Source organism: Trichosurus vulpecula, chromosome 4 (assembly GCF_011100635.1).
Source record: "Trichosurus vulpecula isolate mTriVul1 chromosome 4, mTriVul1.pri, whole genome shotgun sequence".
In the NCBI taxonomy this organism is placed as follows: Eukaryota; Metazoa; Chordata; class Mammalia; order Diprotodontia; family Phalangeridae; genus Trichosurus; species Trichosurus vulpecula.
This window is the reverse complement of record NC_050576.1, coordinates 368,198,105-368,210,292: the sequence shown is the minus strand read 5'-3', so window position 1 is coordinate 368,210,292 and position 12,188 is coordinate 368,198,105. Positions and strand designations below refer to the sequence as shown.

Genomic DNA, 12,188 nt, shown 5'->3' with positions numbered 1-12,188 from the left:
TACCTCACCCCATTATTAATATATGCTTTTTGAGGGCAGGAGGAGTCTTTCTGCTTATATTTGAATAGTCAGTGCTTAGCACAGTCCCTGGAATATAGTAAGGATTTAATAAATACCTGTTGATTGACTGATTTTCAAGCAATTCATTCTTTCTCTCCTCAATACTACCTTTCATGCATAAAATACATATTCTCTCTTCCTTTTTTCCTTTCACCTCTCCATCAGACTAGATCTATACTCCAGACTTCAAGTTTTGGTTCAGACCAATGAGCTGCAACAATCTTTAAGAATCTTGACAGACAAAGGACAGTTAACTTCATCATAATTATACATTATCCACTACTCTGCTTCCTTTGTTCTATGTTGTAGCCAAACTGACCTCTCTGTTCCTCACACATGACAACCCATCTCCCATTTCCTTTGGGCTAGTAATTCTTCCCTTCCTTCCTCACCTCTGCCTCATAGAATCCTTCACTTCTTTTTAACAGAGCTCAGGCAACTCCAATATAAAACTTTACCTCATCTCTTCAAATCCTTTTTTTCTTTCCCTCCCTTAACTATCTGTGTACCGATTTAAATAGAATGGCTCCTTCTGGCTTACTAACATGGGCACCCAGGTAGAATCAACCTATAGGTAGAGACCATGAAATTAGAACAGAATTAATTTTTTACATTTGCTCAAGTATTGGGTCAGACAGAAAATAAACTATATATACAATTTTGCCTTTTACAATGGGGTTAATTTTACTTGTTTTTTTTTTAATTGTAGCACAACTTCTCTAATATTTCAGCCCTCAAAGTTCTTTCCTCTTATTGGCCCTAGGTTTTATTATTTTTATTACCAATATACTCTCTGTCTCTGTCTCTGTATCTCTCTCTCTCTCTCTCTCTCTCTCCCCCTCTCTCTCTCTCTCTCTCTCTTTCTCTCTGTCTCTGTCTGTCTCTCTCTCTCTCTCTCTCTCTCTCTCTCTCTCTCACACACACACACACACACACACACACACACATGTGGCAGGTTCTATTCTCTACTGTCAGGGGTGATAGTACTTTAAAGTGCTTCTACTCTCGTGATTCCTTTCTGTATGGATGTCTATTCAGCTTAATTTCTGGTTATTGTCTGAAGTTTCCTCAACTGAAGAACTCTCTGATTGCTGAATGGGGTGTCTCTTGCTCAACAAGTAGATCTGCTGCTATATGGCATGGCTGATTGATAAGGAGGGAGAGAAAATCCTCTTTTCCCCTCCAAAAGATGAAGACCTGGGTTCTTCCCTATTGCTGATCTGTCTTGCACACACTCAATAAACAGACTAGCTAAGACATAAGTGTTCATGTTTTGTGAAGGGAACACCTGAGATTAACATCTTATTATTGCATTAATGCCTCATCAACTTTGACTATATTATGTCACCATATCAATTGAGCTACAGGAGGGATGGGGAGGGGGGTGTCAAAATGGCATCTTAAGTTGTAGGAATCCATAAAAAGAGAGGAAGAGAGAGAATCAGCCTCTATGTTTAAATATCTGTTGACAGCCATTCAAGTCCTAGGCTCACTGGCAATTTGTACCTTCCCTAGTGGGACTGAAATACTAAATAGCTGTTATGCTGTCTATGGCTACTACAGAATCAAAGATTTGTTCCTCATCACAGCCTTCGTGTGGGGCACTGTCAACAGCTTGTGAAGGAATATGTGTATTTCTGGTTTTACCCAATTAAAATTAGCTCTGAGCCCCCACCCACTGACAAAATGCCATCTCTTTTTCAAACTACATTTCTAATCTTATATATTACTTTTCTCTTTCCTCCTCTTACTTAGGAGTTCACTCTTACTGTTTCTCCCACATGCCATTCCATCGCTGATCTCTGTCCTTTTGAACTTGCTGTCTCCTTCAATCGGATGCCTGTAATGAACCCTGTTCTCACTTCTGCCATTCAGAATGCCTTATTTCTTTGAAAATTCAGTTCATCCATGACCCTCTATGTGAAAACTTTCCTGATTCTTCCAGCTGCTAGTGCCAAGTACCTCCAAAATTTCCCTTACATTTATCTTGTATAAATTTTGGTTGTGGTTATTTATAAATATATTGTCTTCATGATAAAATGTAAGACAAGTATGGCTTCATTTTTGTCTCTATATCCCATTGCCTGGCACATAGTAAGCATTTAAAATACTTCATTTACTGATTGATATTCAACTTGCTGTATTTCAGTGAATGTTAATCTTTTGACCTTGGCAGAAACTATTTGGCCTTCTCAGCAGCAGGCATGAAAGTTTTGGACACTGGGGACAGTATTCACTCAACATAGAACTGAATTGACCTTAAACAGTATATAATAAGCAGGAAACAGTGCATAATAAGACAATAAAACATCTATCTAGCAGCTGCAAGACCATCATACTCCTAAACTCTGGCAGTCCCCCAGACAAGTAATTGATCTAGATCCAGGCTCGGTCTACATAAAACTCCATTCTGGCTGTCATGTCACTGGCAGAGAACTCTAACTAGAGTTAGTGTATCACTGATCTGGATGAGAGAACCCAACAACTGATCCCAGAAAGAAGAAAGCCTACCTTGGCTGTTGTCACTCTCAGCTTCTTCTAACCTTGACTTTAGCATGCCTCTGTCATCTCACTTCCTATTACCACTCCTCAGTCAAATCTCTGGTGGTGAAGTAGGGAGGAGGAGGCAATTAGAAGAATTCCAAACTCAAATTCCCATTTGGGATGTGAAACGCAATACAGACTTCTGGCATAACCAAAATGAAGCATCACAATGAATGTTTGCTAACTGATTCCTCTATGAAATGCATTCTTCTGTCTCTGTATTTTGTTGAATCTGAAGTTTCCTTTTGATTGGCCACTTAAGATATTGCAAATATTGCCTTACCCTGAAATTTAGTCCCCTCAGAATATCTCACCAATCTTCACACATGCCTTCTTATTTCCTCATTTGCTCTTTGTCTCATTCTATTTATTCTAGCCAAGAAAGTAAAGCTACTTTCATTCATTCTCCAAAGTTCATAGTTTCCTACATCTTTCCTTTACACCCAGAACAGCCATTAACTCCAGATAACCCCATTCCCCTCACTGAGCATTTCGCATGCCTCAATTCTTATCCCAACAGAGAGTCACAAGAGGGATTCTCACTTCCAGGTGACGTTTTGTGATGTAATGTCACCAAAAATAAATACATTAGGTACTTTGTGCACAGCATGGCACAAAGCATGATTGCTTTATGCATCTACCATAAAATACAAACAGAAAACAGAAATAAATTAGAGACCAAGAGTAATTTAAGAAATTTAATCCCACAAATCCCTGTGAAAAACATCTCTAATGAGGGGTACCATGCTGGATGCTAAGGTGAACACATAGGTTGACAAGGTGCTTGTACTTGTTGTTCAGTCATTTTTCAGTTGTGTCCAACTCTTTAAGAAACCATTTTTTGCTTGTTTTTGGTAAAGATACTTGAGTGGTTTGCCATTTCCTTCAGTTCATTTTACAGATGAGAAAACTGAGGCAACAAGGTTAAATGATTTGCCCAAGGTCACATAACTAGTAAATGCCTGAGGCGAGATTTGAACTCAGGAAGATGAGTCTTCCTGAATGCAGGCTAGGCACTCTATCCCTTGTGCCACCTAATTACCCCTTGCGCATTTGTTGTTGACTTGTTTCTGTCAGGTTTGACTCTCTGTGACCCCATTTGGGATTTTCTTGGCAAAGATACTGGACTGGTTTGCCATTTCCTTCTCCAGCTCATTTTACAGATGAGGAAACTGATGCAAATAACATAAAGTGACTTGCACAGCATCACACAGTTAATGTCAGAGACTGTATTTGAATTAAAGTCTTCCTGACTCTAGGATCAGCAGTTCTTCCTACTGTTCCACCTCACACTTACAATGTTTTATGTCCCAATGGGGCTGGGGAATAAAACACACACACACACACACACACATATATATATATATAACGCAATACCACTAATTAGAGGGAGAAGCTACATAAGAGGATCAGATAAAGTAACATGAGAATTCACAAGATGGAATAATGACCAACGTATTGTAGTAGAAAGAGCAAGGGATAAGGAATAGCCTAGGGGAAAGAACTAGGTTCAAATCTCACATTTGTCATTTATTTCCTGGGAGACTTTGGGAAAGTCATCTTAACCTCTCTGTACCTCAGTTTTCTCATCTGTAAAATGACAGGATGAGACTAGATGGCCTTAAAGATCCCTTCTTATTTTAAATCTATGATTCCATGACCTGGGTTTACCCATCTTGGCTACCCATGCGAACTTCAGCAAATTATTTAGTCTTTTGGACCTCATTTCCTTCTCTGTAAAGTGAGAGTTGGACTCACCAGCTGGTCTCTAAATTTTTATTAGCTTAAGATTCTATGATCCTTTAAGTTGTAGAATGGCATGAATTCTGAGCTGGACCTAACTCAGACCAATCTACTAGTAGTTCAGGTTTAATATTGGAACAAAATGACACTCTTTTACTTCATTCATAAATTAATAAAAAAAAAACTTTTACTTAGGTCAGGGGTGGAGAACCTGTGGCCTCAAGGTCACATGTGGCCCTCTAGGTCATCAAGTACAGCCCTTTGACTGAATCCAAACTTTGATTTTATGCATCTACCTTTTATTAAGTCTTAGGCCACAGCAGGAGAAAGATATAGGTTTTGGGGACACCTTGGGTTGATTTAGTTTTGTGAAGCTTCCTTGCCTGAGTTATCAATTATAATCCACCAGCCAATGATAAGAGTGTCCCTATGTTCCCTTGTGGTTGCTTTATACTCTAGCAGTGAGGATGTATTTTTAGACTCCTAAGCCAACCAATCTCTAGGAAGATCCTATTACCTTTTAAGGCAAAACTAGCCTAACTTGTATGGAGGGAAGAGGATTGGTTTTTACACATTGTGTTTGTATCTTTTGAAATGTAACATCAATAAATAAAAATATTAATCTCAAAAATATCGAAGTTCCTTTCTGCTTCTTAACCTCATGACCTTCCATATCATGGATATTCAATAAGAAAGAAATCTCAGGGTTTTGGTGCTAGTGTGTAGACTTTTCCATAGGGGATGAAAATTCTAGTAATGATTGCTCAGTGTCTCTGTTAGCATTACCTTTAGATAGCGGTCTATTTCCCTCACACCCTACAAAGAATATGGCTGCTCTTAATGCTAATCACCCATTAGTATCAAGGGAGAAATCAACCAGACATAATTTTTAACCTTCACATGGTCTCTGAAACCCTGACAAGTAAGGGGCTGATATTTCTCCCTCCTTTCCAATTTTTCCCCTTCCTTGAGCAACTATCATCCTTGGCTTTTTCTCTTTCCTAGGAATGATAGGGGGGGGGAGGTGATCATTTTTTTTTCAGAAGAGACGCCAGCATCATTCTCCACAAAGTTGTCTGTGGAAAACCAAATTGTGCTACAAGTACCATAGAGCCCTAATCAGACTCACTCTAAAATCAACTAATTCAAGATAATAGCGTGAACTCCTTCCAACAACCAAGGCTTCCCAAATGAGAGCTCAAAGGAATCTTTTGCCACAGTGGATTCTGAAGCACTGCTATAATGCTACCTAATTAATAAAGCAATTTACAGTAATTTGGAATAAAATATGCATGGTAATTTAAATCCCCTAGAAAAAAAATCAATTTGTTCTGTCTAAACTTTGCCTTGGGTTCCCTTTTATTAATTCAAATGTGGAGCACAGTGACCTTAAGTAGCAAAAATTCTTCAGGCATGCCCTAATGGAAGCATGAGGACAGCTAACAGGGTTTCTATGTTCTTTCCTTAGAAATTTTTAAAATTCTGTAAACTGGGGACATTTCTCATTGTAGCCTTCTTTGCTATCTGTATATCTTAGAAAATCATTGAGAAATGCAAGTGAATTTTCAAAACAAAACTAGCCAGGGGCAGCTGAAGGTTGCTTCTCCGTTTAGCTAATCGATAAATGGATTAAAAACATGGGGATGGGGCTTAAAAGGCTGGATAATGCATTCTTCATGCTTTTTCTCCGAAAAAAATCTCTCTAACTAGGCTGTCCTGTATGGCATTTCCTATTCTCTATATCCCCATCATTAATCAAGGTGATAAGTATATAATTTAAATAATTCTGAGAGATAACTAGCCTTTACTGTTTAAACAGATACTTGTTTTCATCCCTGGGTCCTCTTTAAAATCCTGTGAATAAAATTAATTGTTCCATATGGTCTATATGTTTCAGAATCATAAAGTAAAATGACTTCTGGCTTATAGCTTGTCATCCATATTTAGTGAGATAGATTATAGCCACAAGGGGGCCCTCAATTCTTTCCAAACACTGGATAAAGAAGCAAATGCCTTTCTGAGAATTGGTTTCCACGAATCAATATTACCTAGTAATGAAAATAACAGTGACAGGCTACAGATTCTCGCCAACTTCGGTTCATGCTCAAAGTTCCTGCCATTTAGTTACTGTAGGTCAAGGTTAGAAGAGTTCTTGTAACGAGAGTCTTGTAACTTCTAGAACCTCAAAAGAATCTCATTCTCAAGACTACCAATTTTGTCAGGAGTATAAATAGAATTTGAAGCACAATGTTGCTTACTACTGAATATATTGACTGTTTTTTTAGAATTAGATATGCCCCCTTTCCACTGCCACCCCTGAGAGTTATGGAGCCAAGAGGACAGAGAGAGGAAACAAGGTGACCCCTTTCCCCAAAGCAAAATGGAATACATTAAGGCCATTATCCTGTAGGCCTTCAGCTCATGCTGAGGTCTTGCCATGCTCATGATGTTTACCATCTTCACCATGCCATGCATTCAAAAGTTGAATGCCTATTTTAATTTTATGTTAAAGTCCAGAGACACAGATAGAATCCAGCTTAATACCCATGCAGAAAGGGGAACTTCAGCAAGTAAGAGTCAGGGTAGAAACAATGCCTTTTGCAAAGCAACAAAAGAAAGGTGATCCCCATCCCTTTTTACCTATGCCTGGTAAATTAAGGAGGAAATCTAAGACCCTTTCTTAAGGAAGGCAGCATGAAGGTTAAAATGCATTATTTATGTTTGGTTGAAACATTGTCAGAATCAGAAATGAACTGGTAGATTCAGAAAGCCTTCTTTTTCCTTGAGTTGAAGATGGCTGCACAGTTGGCTATAGCAGATCTCAAAGAGATGAAAATTGGCAATGGATTCCCTGTTGCTGGAGTCCCAAAAGCTTATTTCTTGGGAAGGTAAGGATGCCATTCTAGGTGACTTGACTCACCGACAGAAGGAGCTCAGAATTCTCATGTAGACACTAGCAATACCAAGAGCATATGATACCAAAGACCATCACAACATCCCTTGCCTTCTTCCTCTTCTCCACTCCCATGGTTGCCCACAGTATTTCAGGCCTCTATTACCTCTCTTCCAGACTATAGCAATAACTTCCTAAGCTTACTTCTTGAATATTACTGTCCTTCATGAACTAGTTGAACTGGCTCATTTGTTGCTCTCCATATAAAACATGCTGTATTTCACCTTCATGTCTTCTTTGAGCCTTCTCCATGCCTGACACGTCGTCCTCCTCCCTTCTGCCTATTAGGTTATTTAATTTCCCCCAAATGTACCTCATGGGCTACTTACTACTCGAAGCTCCACTCTTTGATCCACTCTCAAGCAATTTCTACTGGACATCCCAGGTTTCTATTTCAGGACTTCTTGCCCCAGATCTACAGCTCTTTCCACTATGGCTCACTGCTCACTCAATTCATTCGTTCAACATGTGCTTTATCCCCCACAAATGCAACTGCCCTTCACCCTGGAAATCATTTTTACTTACTTGTATATTTTCCATTTTTATATATTATTATTTGTATTTTTCATTTTCACTTATTTGTGCCCATGGTGTTTCTCCCCACAGAATGTGTAGGCTCTTTCAGGATAGAGATTATTTTTGTAAGGGTGGAGTCAAAACCAATTCACTCCATTTTAGCTCTTATATCTTGACCAGGTGAAAAAAGTCCTACTCAATCAACCAATCAAAACATCTCATACAAAGTACAAAAAATTCTCAAAAGTAGGAGTAGAGGGGAGAGGGGCAAGCCAATGGCATTAGACTATCACTCCTGACTCCTCATGCATACTTCTGAAATAAGGATCAAATTCATCTTTCAGAGTGGGGGTTGGAAAGTTTCAGCATATGCACTGTCTTTGTGTCTCCAGCACCTATTAATGAGTAATTAATAAAACACATGTGGAATGAATGAATGAATTGAATTGAATGAGCACTGAGCCACAGTGGAAAGAGCTGTAGATCTGTGGCAGCTCTGAAATAGAAACCTGGGATGTCCGGCAGAAATTCCTTGAGGGTAAAGGACTACGACAATTTTATTTCTCTATTTTCAGCATCCAGCTCAGTGTTTTGCCCAAAGTAGGTGCTTAATAAATTATTTCTCTTTCATAGGTCCATATTAATTTATACTATATGAATTAATCTGTACTTGTATAGCAGTAGTTTATATCTAACCTGTATCACATACTGGAAAAATGGATTATATGCCTTTCATTTGTGCAAAGTTACATTTTCTTCTTATTTTTCCTATATTTCATGATCCCAGAGCATTTTATCTAATTTTAGTATGCATCATTTGGAGCATTTTTTAGTTAATACTTGGGGAACAAATTCACAGTCATCTTGTCTATACCCAGTTTTTGGGTTTTGTGATCTTATAATAGTTGGGAATGTTATAGATGAAATTCTTGAAGTTGTATGTGTGGGGCTACCTGGCCCCTGAGGTTCTTTATGACTGCTGTGGTCCCCTCTTTTTTTTCTGTGTGTTTTGATCATATGTCCTCTCCACCTTCTTTTTCACAGACCTTCCATTTTCCATTTATTCCTATTCCAGGGGTTTGCATTAACAGTGCATGTGGACCATAAGCATCCTTTCAAATTCATTAGTAACTTTTAGAATTCTGGCCTCAATCAAAGTTGTTGTTAAGTCATTTCAGTTGTTCCCAACTCTCTGTGACCCTATTTGGGGTTTTCTTAACAAAGATACTGGAGTGGTTTGCTATTTCCTCCTCCAGCTCATTTTACAGATGAGGAAACTTAGGCAAGCAGGGTTAAGTGACATGCTCAGGGTCACACAGCTAGTAAATATCTGAGACTGGATTTGAACTCGTCTTCTTGACTCCAGGTCCAGCATTCTATCCATTGTGCCACCTAACTGAGTTACCCGTTGATTATAATTCAGTCCTGGAATTGAACTGTGGGCTTGGTTCCATGCCATGTTTGACTTGCAAGGAACTAGAAGATGATGATGATGATGATGATGATGATGATGATGATGATGATGATGATGATGATGATAGCTAGAATCTATATTGTACTTTAAGGTATGTAAACAGCTTTACATATATCATCTCATATTATCTCATTTGATCCTCCAAATAACCCTGTAAGGTAGCTGCTATTAGTATCCCCATTACACATATGAGGAAAGTAAGGATGAGAGATGTTAAATCACTTGCTCAAGGTCACACAGCTATCAAGCATATGAAACAAAATTTGACCTCAACTTGTCCTGACTCTAAGATCAGCACTCTTACCCACTGTATCACCTAACTGTTTACTTTGTTTGGGATACCCTAGATTAGAATCATAGAACCTCAGAGGAGGGAGTAATCTAGTCCAACACTTAATTTTACAAATGAGAAAACTGAGGCCCATGAGACATTGAATGATCCACATAAATTCACAGAACTGAGGAGCCAAAAGTAGAGTTAAGAACCCAAGTCTCCTCACTACTTACACAGAGTTCTTTCTACTATTCCCCACTACCTCTTTATCCTTCCATTGCAGTAGAAACAGGATAAAGGTAGCTTAACTCTGTCCAGATTTGGAGACGTGTTTGACAGTTTTAATTGTGATCCCATTCATATTTTCACCTATCATTTCAAGTCTTAGATTCAGTATCTATTAAATATAGGCAATAACCATTTTCAAAGATGCTATGAGGCTAACAAAGTCATAGTAGAAGATCTCCATTATTTAAATTCGATTTTCTATTTTCTTTAAAACAGTGTCCCCTTTCCTCTTATTCAATCATAGCAAGAATGTTGGATAAAGGGGAAGGGGTGACGAGGATGTGTCAAAAACATCAGTTGGAGTCATAACAACTGACACTTATTAACAACTCAGCAAAGCCATTTCTTCTTTAAAGCCTCAGTTTCATTAACTGTAGGGTGGAAATAATATTCAACACATTCTTCAACCTACCTGTCACATGGAAATTTCTTGCTATATTATATGTATTCCTAAGCTACATTCAAATAGAATTTCTTGGTCACCCACAATTATTGAATGAGATGTGAACTTTGATATATATTCTGAGATATTGGGTGGTAATAAAGTGCACTTTGGTTAGGGAGAAGGGTAGAAATGGGAAATAGGTAATGAGAGGCTTCTTAGAAACTAGGTGAGATCAAAGTTACTGTGTTATTTGTTGGAACATGCTCATGTGCATTCAGTCATAAAATGATACATTACATTCTGTTTATTTAATACTGGGTATCATTTGGCAAATACCACTATTGTTTCTAATTTTATTTTCTCAAGTATATTATATTTTTTATAGATGTTGGTGTAAATCATTTGATCTCTCAGTATACCTCATATATCAATCATCTAAATAGTTTTTTGTCATGTATCCAATGAGATAACTTTTAAATCCATTCCCCTAGCAAAGAAATAAATAGGAACTCTATTATTTACAAAACAAGTGATCATGATAAGACTTGCTTCACTCCTTTTGCCTGTATCATTTGTATTAGACTACTGAATGGACGGACATGGGGATCTCTTATGCCACTTCCAATTCTTATAATTCAGAGAGAACAAATATATCCATATCAAAACATGCAGCATACAACATAATATTAAATCTTTCAGCCATGAGAAATGTTACACATAGTAAAGAACTACCTACAACAAAACACCAGAAACTTGAAACTCAGCTTGAGAAAATGAAACTGATGATTCAGATTTAGCATAAAGTTAGAAGGCCAGCAAGTTAATGGTGCCCCATATAAAGTAATATTTCTGTGCTCAGACCTTCACTGAACACTCCAAGTAGACAAAAATGTCGTGTTCATTATCTAAATTTATCCTGAAATTAAACTAAACTTTAAACTCCTAGACGAAAAGGTCAACGCTCCTGCAAGACACCATTTTTTTTTCCTAAATATGAAATGACTGTTAAGAAGAATTAAGAATGGAAAGTATTTCTGGCATGTTGGTGAGAATATGAAGCAATTGCTCTTTTATTGGGATTACTGCAATTAGAGCATAACTTACATTGCTGTTTTATTTGTGAAAGAGATATAAACAAACAACAACTTACATTGAAATATTCTGGCCCCAAAGGAATAAACTTACTGAAAAATGCAAAATGTGGCAAGTCAACCATAAGTTAGTGTGGTAAATGGATGTGCATATGTGTGTGTGTGTGTGTGTGTGTGTGTGTGTGTTTTCCCTAAAGCTACATACAGTTAGAAATTTTGAAAACTATATTGATCAGAAACGTACAGGTTTTCTTTTTCTGAAAAATGCTTCCAAAAATCAAAAGGGATATTAATGGTTCATCAAAAAAAGGAAACTTCCTAAAGAGGAAGATTTTAAAGAATAGTGGAAAGAAGTTGAAAGAACTGCATTAAAAATCATTTTTGATGTAACCAAAATCTTTTGCCAATCCTTAGGAACACAATTTCATTTGCTTAAAAACATACAATTATGATTCCCATGAAAATGGTAGATGATAGACAAAATGTATAGGCACATTTCAAATCACCACAAAAACTATACAGGGTATACCCATGGTTTTTGAAAGTTTATCCCACCGGGTGGGGGGGGAAGCAGAGCCAAGATGGCACTGTGAAAGGAAGGAACTACTGGAGCTCTCTCACAAACTTTGTCAGATATGTCTAAAAAAGTGAATCTGAGCAGATCTGTGAGAATTTGAAGCCACTAGTAGACTGAGGGGGGAGGAGTGCTGGGCATTCAGAAGGGTCCCAGATAAAAAAAAAACCAGGAAGAGCAGAGGAATCCAGCCAGTGCACCAGTCTGGGAGGTTGCTGGGTGAGCGAAACACTCCAGCAGAAACAGGCCCAGGGCAAAAGTACCGGTTATGGCTGCAATCCAGCTC

The 12,188-nt window shown here is 38.0% G+C and overlaps 1 protein-coding gene and 1 pseudogene across 1 annotated transcript in view; one reads left to right on the top strand and one right to left on the bottom strand.

Annotated features, from left to right (window-relative positions):
• Positions 1–12,188, bottom strand: part of HS6ST3 (heparan sulfate 6-O-sulfotransferase 3) — an 891,948-nt gene that overhangs the window by 24,259 nt on the left and 855,501 nt on the right. The gene's annotated exons all lie outside the window — the stretch shown is intronic.
• Positions 7,141–12,188, top strand: part of LOC118845977 — a 126,496-nt pseudogene continuing 121,448 nt past the window's right edge.